Raw genomic sequence first — 10,719 nt, 5'->3', positions numbered from 1 at the left:
CCAATTTGCTTATTGCTTAACCACCACGTTGTGACACAATCACGAATAAAGAACACAACATCTTGCACTAGAGTCAAACCCAGTGGGAAAAGTCCCGTCTTGTTGTACGATCCACCCCTCCCTGTCCCCTGTCCAACTCCCTATGAGACTTTTTCTTTTCTAATGTTACATCATCGATTTTTGGCACTAAATATTGAAGCATCCGAGATTTCTGTGTAGATAATTAGAAAGTCAGAGTGTCAGTCATCGATGCACATGAGTACGTTTTAGCGTCAGCACGTAACGTGGAAAGTTTTGGCAAAGAGGCGGTTTTTAATGCCTCGGAATGAGAACGGGTTGCAGTCCCGGTGCTCCGAAGCTCGTCAGTCTAATGAACCACTGTGTCAAAGCCGGAATCAAGCCACAACTTTATTGTGACATTTAATTGGTTTACAGCTTGAATGCTTTGGCGGTTTACTGTGCTACATACGATTCCTCAGTGACACGCTAAGATACGGGTTATGAAAGGGGAGTCTGTATGGTGTAAGTGTTTGGAGTAGAAAAAGGCGGCCCCCTGTGTGGGACCATTTCGACTCGATAACACAGACAGCGCTAAGATGCAATTTCTGATATTCAAACATTGTCATCTTAACCTTAGGAAGCCCTGGGACGTAAGACTCTCGAATAATTTTCTGTACAAAAAGAGCCTCGATGGTTCAGAAGGCTTCATTCAACCATCACTGGTTATCTGGCTGAAGTGATGCTGACACTTGTCTAGAAATTTGTACAGTAACATTGCGGTGGGGTGCTGACAGTCTCCCATGACACGTCCTCGCAGAACAGCTCTTGAAGAAGTGCCAAAGTGCTCACGTCTGAGGGTTTAATCAGATACTTGTATTTCTCACGTTTGATCTTTTATGTGATGCCTCGTCTTGGTTTTGCAGATTTGATGTGGTTGTCTCTCGTCATTAATATGACGGAGTAATGTTGCGGGGATGTAAGCTGCCCTCACTTTAGAAATAAAAGACATTTATAAATAAAAGTGATAATTGTGGTGTTGTCTGTCATGACAAGTCAGAGGGCCCCTTTAATCTACGTCTCTGCCCTATTTACAAACTATTAAGTCATTTATTCAGCTGATTAGCTGCCGAGCGGAATTGGTGGTCTCCTTACAATAGACCGGTCCCTAATAAATATAGAAATGGATAAACTCACAACACTCCTACACATACGCTCGCCGGCACATATGGACACACTATCCTGGCACGCACACACATGCACATATAGTTTCTAACACTTCTACTCCAGCCTCCCTCCCCTCTTTTTCTATACTTGTAAAACGCTATAGAATTTGAGCCTCAGCCCACATTTCAAATTGTCCTCTGCTCGTTTCTCTTCGTAAAATCGCAAACCAGAGCCTCTGAGCACAAATGAATGCGGCAGCTCTCACGATGTCCCCCAGTCACGTTGACAGGCAATAATTTCCCATCCACATTACATAACTCGGATAAACCTCTTTAAAATGCAATGCCTCTCAGTTTGGAAATTGCTAATCCACTTGGATGCCTCGGCAGCAGGAGTTTAATTTTCAATAACGGTTAACGTTTTAACATTTGACCAGTGGTGGGCTCCCTTTTATCCAGAGTGCTGCATTTTTAGCACACTTCATCTGGCTCTCCTTGACTTTCACAGCTGACACGAACACAGCAGTAGCTGCCATCTTGACAAACTTCAAAGGGAGTTAAGTTGCATATTGGTGACAAATCGTGTGGACAAGGGAGACTATGTTAGCAATTCAAACCTAATTGGAAGTAAAAGTCTTTTGTTTTGTTTCTCTCTGCTCACATCATAAACTCCTGGAACAATCTGTTTTACTTTTTTTCCCTTTGTCTTATTTGTCTCTTCATTTTGCTGATTTGATGTGGTTGTCTCTTGCCATTAATTACATTAGAGCAATGTTGCAGAAATGCATAGAGGTGTGTGTGTGTGTGTGTGTGTGTGTGTTCCATCCTTACACTCACATGCAACGTGCACCCCCACAAACGCACACATGGCTAAATGGACTGAAATTCTTAATTTTGTCAGACACATACCACCATGGTGTAAAAAAAAAAAAAAAAAAAAAAAAAAACCTTCATTCATTCAGTTTTTTGAAAATGACATGTTGGTAATGTAAAAATAGGCTGATGTATGAATCTTGTTCCTATAGTGGCAAATCCCTTCTGTTGACACGATGAATGCAACTTGAGTGGAGATGGGGCCAGGGCGATGATAAATGCTCCAAAAGTGGGGGGCAAAGTAATTAATTATTCAGCAGATGTAAAGTAATGTTGGAGGAACCTCCCACAGTGTCCTTCTAAAGTTATCTAAACAATGACGCAGAAAGTGTGTGTGTGTGTATGGCAGAGAGATGTGGGAGGAGTGTAGCACTCATGGTGGTTCTGTTCATCTTCAGACTAATTAGACTTTTTTTTTTTTCTACCAATTATACACTTTCAGAGTATAATTGGTGAAACTCCCATAGTCCCAGGAATAGAGTGGTGTGACGTGTTGGGGGTCTTGACTCTTAATTACTCCTGTGCTTGCAGAGAAGATGAGAGCAGCTGGTGTCAGCGGTGTGCACTGCATAAGCTGTAAGTTGAAGGCTGTGATTGGCTGAGAGCAGATCGGGTCAGATAAGGGCTTAACCACCTTCCTCAGTTTATTTGAATTTATTTTATTCTTGATTTTAGTACTATAACTGGTTTGGTGCCAGTAGGATTGGAAATTCATAGCATTTTTCTTCTCATACAAATTCATAAGGTACTTTAAAATTCTTTGTAAGTGATTGACCCAGTTTTGGTTGAAACAAATGTGGGACTACTTCGGAGTCATAACTCCGACTTGATCTCTCTATTATGAGACACCTGTTCTTAGCTTCAGTGTGACTTAGTTTTTACACGGATAGTAATTCCTTTTATTATGCCATTTCCAAATAAAATCTCATTAATATTTCCAAGTTTTTTTAGGCAGATTTAAGGGCAACTTCACCAATTTTCAACTTGCTCTCTGTGGCTTTAGTGTAATGTAAATGTACATTCATGCTTTTAAACTTCGCTATATTATAAAATTTCTCTGCTTATAACGGGAAAAACTCCTCCTGGAGAAGTTTTTCTTCATTAGGAGTTTAAATGATGTCATCTGGAAAAGCAGGTTGAAATTATATACTATGAGCAACAAGAGGACATAATCTGTATTGAAGGTTCCTTTTTAAGTGAGGTCATCTGGAGGCTTTTTTTTTTCTTTTTCTTAGCTTGAAATAGACATTTTAATATAGTGATGTCAGAGGTGAGTTTAAAGGCATTTGTGTATGTGTACTACCCAAACTAGAACCAAAAGAAAAGGGGTCAAAATTGGTGAAGGCTTCTTCTAATGGGCTTCTACTTTCTAGAGGTGGAGCTGTCACATTTTTTTCTTTTTTTTTCTTAGGGAGGCTAACGGTGTCCAAAAGGTCATGGGTTAAATTAATCTAATCTACATCTTCTCAGTCGTAGTCATGTGCATTGTATACGTGCGTGTGTGCGCAATAAAACTGAACAGATGTGAATGACTTAAGTTTTTAGCCAAACTAGAGAGATGCAGGTAACATATTTTACACATAGGTAAGCACACTGCATACCTCACAAGCAATTCTTCCCAAACGTTGTCTATGGAACTGCTCGGCCTTCTATATCTTGTGAACTTAATCTCTTAAATGTGGGGAGTGAGGGTCCTGACTAAAACAAACCACACATAAATGAGGACATTCAAATAATTCCTGTGAGATGGGGATAATGGGGATAATGATATTGGCACACAAGGGAGAAGACGCCGTTTTAATTTCATTATTTATTCCTTATCCAGGGGAAGCAGTTAGTTGGCTTATGATGCCGGGTAAACAATAATTAATACTAAATCAGCATGTGGAGGCTCTAACAGCTAAATTACCTGTTTGCACGCTGAGGAGTTTAAAATGTTCCTTCTGACTTCCTGTAGCTTCCTTATGAAAGTGAACACCGATTTGAAATAAGTTTCAAGATGGCAGTGCAGATGGCTGCCTCATGCTCCCTCTGTGTTTATTTGTTCTGCCTTTTGCGTTAGCGTCGCTTTCGCCAGGGAAGAGCATCCTGTCTCTGTGGAACTGGGAGGAAACGCCGGCGAGGAAAGCGTGCCGGGAAAATCCAGACTTTTCACACTCTGTTGCCGTGTGCTTCTCTAAAACTTGGCTGCTCTGCTGCATGTCCATGTGTGTCTCCCTGAACACTGGTATTGGGACATCGAGAAACCGGTTACAAAGTCTTTGTATGAGATCACCTACTTGGCCTGTGCAGCAGCGTCTGAAATGGATAATTAATAATTGGCAACTGCAGTACCAGGTTATCTTGTCTTTTAATAACTCCCCAGTGTAAATTTACCAAGAGACAGGCCCGTTATTTCTTGCAAAGTAACCCCTCAAATGGAACTTGACAGGAAGCAGCACTGCTCTGTACAGGCAACGGCAGCTGTGGCGGATGACGAGCTCACGACAAGGTGTCACTGGATTTATGGTTTGAGTCTGGCAGGTCTCTATAGTTCAATTTGCCCTGAATGAAGCCTCATACAGTAGAAGAGCCTCATTTCAAATATTTTTGTAGCAAATGTCTCCTCACTCACTCACATGACCTTGAAGAGGATTTTTGCAGACTCTACATTTTAATTACAGGACAGCTCTTTGCCCCATTATTCATTTTTTTTTCTTTTTTTTTTTTTTCCTGCCATGTGACACTTCCTACCAGGTGACTGCTGACACGAGACAGCGCTGTCACACTGCCCTGAATTGACACTGAAACATAATTTCCTGAAACAAGATTCCTCAGCATGACACATTAGTGATCTCAGATAAAACAGACATACCAGTGCTTCCCTTCCTGGGACTCTTGCTCTAATAAAACCCTTAGCTACTTGCCCACTGGCTGGTTGACTTTCATGTGCACTGCAGGAGCTTCTAGCATGTCATGTTAATTGATCATTCCATAAAACACCGCTGTCAGGAACTTCCTCAAATAGCCTATATATTTGTGCAAAACAGCCCCCTGTGATTTATCTCCACTGATATAGTCATCAAGCAGGTATGAGATTGTCATAAATACAAGTCCCTTTGCAGGAGCCGTCAATGTGAAATGATCAACGCTAAATAGAATGCACATCACATTAGAGGAAAGCCTATACGAATGAGAGGGAAGAGGGTGTTATTGAGATAAAAAGAATAAAAAGGGAGATGTCAGATTCTTGCTTCAAGGATGTAAATTATTGCACGGTTCCCGGAAGGATGCTGCTGTCTGCCTCTTATGTTGTCAGAGGAGTTGACTGAGGATTTTTTTGCAAAGTGAACTCGCCATCATTTATCAAGTGATGGAACGAGAGCTGGGGATGGTTAGATCTTTGTCTGCGTTCTCTGACGGTAAACGCCGCGGACGTGCCACGGCCTGGATGCTGGGTGGAGGGTAATGGTGCACGCGTTGCACCATACAGTGGAAAGGAAGTGATTTCCTGCTGCAGTTGTTTGCTGTGTGACGTTGCAGCAGTGGTTGCTACTGCCAACAGTATGTTCAGTGGAAACCAACTAGCAACCAACCAATTGCTGCACAAATCCCGACCGTTTAGAGGAACGTCCCAGTAAATGGCCGCGTTTGTCATTGTGTATGCGGATTGTTACTTGCACGTGATGGACATTCCAATCTGTCTGCTCTGCTTTCTGGGTGTCGTCTAACCCGAACACCCAAGTACTGCAGGTTGCTTGTCCCTGTCTTCTCATTTGATCCAAAGAAATGTTTGTTATAAGGGTTTGTCAATGATTTTTTTTGGTGCCAAAATAGCAGCTGGTAAAATACTATTTTTAAAAACCTCAAAATCAATGGATTATCATTTGTTTTCCCTTAAACTAAATAGTTGTGTTTTACAGGAGAAAACTCTCTTGTTACAGCAAATTTTCCAACTTAAACGCATAAAGGTAGTATTTTTTTTTTTAAATTTATTTTTAAATCGTCACTGTCTTGGATTCTCTTTTTTTCTCTGTATCTATTTACCACACACACAGTTACATGTTCTCCACCACACACACTCTCTCAGCTGCTTCCACCCACCTTGATTAGCTCTGCTTGCTTTTCAGCCAAACACACCTGATTTCTCTTTCCTTGTTTCCTGTATACAAGTCACTAACATTAATGCCTTCTCCTGTTTTTTCTGATTATTGTTCTGCCTGGTTTATGGCCTTCATACTCACCACTAAGCACAGTTGTCGTAAACTGTGCCTGAGCACGACCCCCTCATTGCTCACATTGTGCTATTAGTTATCCATGCTCGTGCACAGCTCCGGCTATAGTTATCCATGCTCGTGCACATGGTACGCACTAGATGTGTACCATGCCAGGGCAACAAGCCACACTATTAATACGACGTAAGACAATTTGTATTGGATTTTTTTTCCCTTAATTTGTCATCTCTACTATCTATAAACTTTGTTTGCCATCTAACTCTGCCTTACCAATGGGTAAAACTGGTCCACGCCCACAGCCCTGAGGTACAGAAGTACCAAGTATCTTCTGATCTATATGGCTCAGTCTGTGAAGGAAGGGCTTTGGGCCCCAAAGTTTAAAGGTCATGGCTTAATTGTATCATAACTTGTCACATTATCTTTTCTCTCCTAAAGCTAGAAGTATCATTACAAGTAAAATCTATAGCTACAGTACCTACACTGTCTATATGTGGATCCAAACCTTGGGGAAGATTATCTCAGGGCTGTGGATGTGGACCAGCCTTGCCTGTTAGACTGGCCTTATTAAACCTTTCATATGAAAAGTTATTACTTTTTGTTTAGTAGAACCTTTATTACAATGTGACTAGTGGAGCAGATGATGTCAGCGTTCAGGGAAATGTTGCCTTTGTGAATGCAGATCTCGGTGCACAGGCCAAACTCGGCACAACACGCCAAAGACTAAAAGCAGCAGCCACGTTTTGAGTCCAGTATGGAAGGATAGGAGGAAGCTGGTGCTGAAGTCAGCCGGCCTGTCTGTCGTAGAGCTTAAGAGTTATGGATATGGATGATAACTAGAGCCAACATTCTTACTTTAACATTCATACATGTAAATGCTGCCACCACAGGTCCTGAGAGAGTTCAGTTTTTAAATAAACTCAGTGGAGTTTACTGTTATAGCAGGTTGTTTCGACTGCACTGTAGACGATCGGGTGGACAGGAACCACATGGACCCCCATGCTGCTTCAAAACGTGATGAAACAGCTGGTTGAAAGTCACAGCATGACTGACATTTGGAGAGAAATGGATGGAGAAAGCAGACAGTACTCTTAGGCTCAAAGTTAGACAGGTTTTATTATTTTCAAGTTGTTAGATAAACGATAGATAGATGTCGTTAGATAAACCCAAAGTTGTCTGCACAAGCTCTTCCCACTTCCAACAATTCCCCATGTTCCAGTCCAGAGTCAAATAACACTAATTGTGCATCTTGTTAAAGGTCCACAGGCCCTTGGAGTTGGTGAACGGCTGCTCATATAGTACTTTTATCCAAAACACTTTCACTTGTTGCTTCTCATTCACCTATTCAGTGATGGCAGTGGCAGCCATGCAGGGTGCTCACCTGAGCCACAAGGAGCAACTTGGGGTTCGGTGTCTTGCCTGGGCACACTTCAACTATTGTAACAAGAGAAGGGGACTCAGGGTATTTTAGGAGAAACAAATGTGCAATGCCGAATGCATGTTTGTGATTATGGGAGACGTGCTCATTTGTTTGTGCCTAATCCTCCCATTTGACTCGAGGAAAGCTGTTTAATTCTGTAAGTGAACAGGTTGTCTTTTTAAATCAATTTAGATTAAACAATTTAGACTGGGAAGGTGTTTTTCCTCCAAACTCTCAAGTATCAGGTGGTCTTTTTCACACAAACACACACACCCTGAGTTGTGTGAGTTGTGTTCAGGCTCCACAGGATGGAGTGAAGGATGAGGATGTACGCCGTGGCCACCCTCTGGCCCTGGCCCTCCGACTCATCCATCTCCCTGCTGTCTCACAGCATTTATCCACCTGATTACCCAGCAGCTATCCCACCTGTCCATCACCATCCCCAACTCTGCTCTGCAGCTGTATAAACAGCTTTGGGTTTCAGCTCTTGACCCAGGGCGTGTTGCAACATTTGCTGCTTATAATATTAGGCATTATAGCGTTTGAGGGTTACTTTTCCCAGGAGCTCCTGAGGCCTCTTCACTGCTCTGACACTTGAGATTGTTGCAGCATCATCCATGTAAATGTTACTTGTACAATTTTTTTTTATTTTTTTTTACTTTTAAACTTTGCATTGACAAATAGTGGGCAGCTGTCCATGAGCTGGAGCTGGTGGTGGCATGTAATACAATCCAATACAGTGTCTGCCATGAAATCTACTTTTAGAACGTTATAATTTGGCCAGCTCATTCATTTTTAAATGGGGTGGCCAAAAGATTACAACCACCTCCTTCTATAATTCACTATTGACCCTGTGGCCTGTGGATGACCGGCCCCAACTGAGCTACATCTGCCCCTGTTTCTCATGTGTAATTATTTATGGTGTTTTTAATCATCCTGAATGTATAATTTGGTTGAAAAATAAAAACTGGATTGCTTCTTGTCCATGTCTGTGTTGCTGCTTTTACTACCACCAAACGAAGTCATCCTCTTTAATAATAATGGAGAAGAGAAACAGATGAATTTTTTTTTTCTAAATAATCTGGGGAAGAACTAAAATGTGAACTCGTCTAAAACTGAAATCTGCGGGACAAAATAAATAAAAAGAAAACAACGTGCTCCTCAGGGCTCCATCTATTTCTTCTCCATAACTGCTGGACCACACAAAACCACAGGGGGGGAAATACTTTTTAAAAAGTCCATTGACTCTTTACAAAAAAAACCCAAACTCCTCCTGGAAGTTTCTACAGTAGTGAGCAGAGTCTTTCACGAAAGCACCGTGCACATCAGAGCCAAACGAGGGCAGTAATGAGGTAAATAACGAACTTCCTAAGCCAAACTGATGTCAGAAGGCAGGTCAAGTTAAAGGCCAAGAAATCAACTCCTCTGAGTACTATTGTGTAAAGAGTATTTCACTTCTACTTTGAGTTTTCGACTTCCCCACTCCTAAACTAATGACACTTTCCACCAGTGCGCACAAAACCAAAAGTGGAAAAAGGCCAGAGAAAGAATCCGCAACATCTCATTTGGTGAGAATGGTGCTCTCTTCTCTGTTGTAGTCCCAATTTTGCGATTCCAGCCTGCTAATGCACGTGTATTGTCACTTCAAGCGTGTAGTGCGGCTTTAAATGGGAAGCGCGGAGGCAGGCTGACAAGTCCTGCAGACAAAGAGGAGACGAGGCCCCCGGAGGAGGCAGAGCCCTGAGTTAATGATCTTTCTGTATGCAAAGGCCATGGTTCAAAAGGCAGTGGGATGATAGGAAGTGGCAAAACCCCATTAACTCCACGACAGAGTCTGCCACAAGTAATATGCTCTCTTCCTCTTTCTTCCTCTCATCTCCTGGTCTCCTTTTTCTCTCTGTTCCCTATTCTCAGTCTTTTTGCTCCCTTCCACAGGTCCCTCCCCCCCCCCCCCTTCTCCCTTTCTTCTTGTTCCTGTTTCTGCTGCTGTCAGTCATATTTCAAACCTATCATCGTTCACACAGTGTCTCTCCATTCCCTCCTTTTTGTAACCCCCTTTTTTTTTTCTGGAGTCCTTGTTTGTCCCTTTTTGTTTCAATAAATTAATTTCTTTCTTTCATGGTTTTATAATTTAACTCTTTGATGCCCCTTTTTTTTTTTTTTTTTTTTTTCCCCTGCTCATCCCTCTTCCTTTGCCCCGTCACTTCACAGACTCTGCTCATGCACACTTGACTTGATGGTTGTCAGTAACCACATTAAAGCCATAGTCTGGTATCTTTAATTTACATAGCTGACACTGATCTACTTCTCACTTTTAAACTTTTTTTCTACTTTTAAACCAAAATGACCTGATTTCCATAATAATCGACCGTTTGCTAAACCCTACACGAGGAAGCCTTTCAGCTGGTTTTGCACTTAATGTACAGGTCTATGGTTTCATACAGTGTTTTCAGTGTTACTGTAAAGGCTAAAACCCAAAGAGTCGATTTGTTTTCCCCAAAACATTCTGTAGAGTCTTAAAGGTTGTTTTCACGGATATTGAAGTTTCTTTCAGATCTCGTTTGGGTGGTACATGTAAATGAATGCCATTAAACCCTCTCACTTCACTATACTATCTTGAAATCTTGAAAAGGAAAAACTCCTCCAGATGACATCACTTTAAGGCACCTTCAGACTGATCTGAGCTCCTAATGAGCCATTTTGGAGGAGTTCTTCAGCTAAAAGCGGAGATATATTTTAATAGTAGGAAGCCAGAGGGAAGTTTAACAGCATTAAGGTACATTTACACCCCAAACTGCAGCCAAAAAAAAAAAAGCTAGTTGAAAATTAAAATAACCCTTTAACACTTTTTAAAAAGTCAGATTTCTTAAAAAAAAAAAAAGTTACAACTCATTATTTATTTTAAAATGTCACTAAAATCTTGTTATACCATAATTCTTCCTGACTGGTTCCTTAAGTTTAGGCTGACAAGCGACAGCGGTTTTCAAACTGTACACTTCACGCTTACAAGAGAGGTTTGGAAGATGAAGCACTGTATAACAAGTGGCTTTGA

The sequence above is a fragment of the Channa argus genome, chromosome 3 (assembly GCF_033026475.1).
Source record: "Channa argus isolate prfri chromosome 3, Channa argus male v1.0, whole genome shotgun sequence".
NCBI lineage: Eukaryota > Metazoa > Chordata > Actinopteri > Anabantiformes > Channidae > Channa > Channa argus.
Note: the sequence above shows the minus strand (reverse complement) of the source record.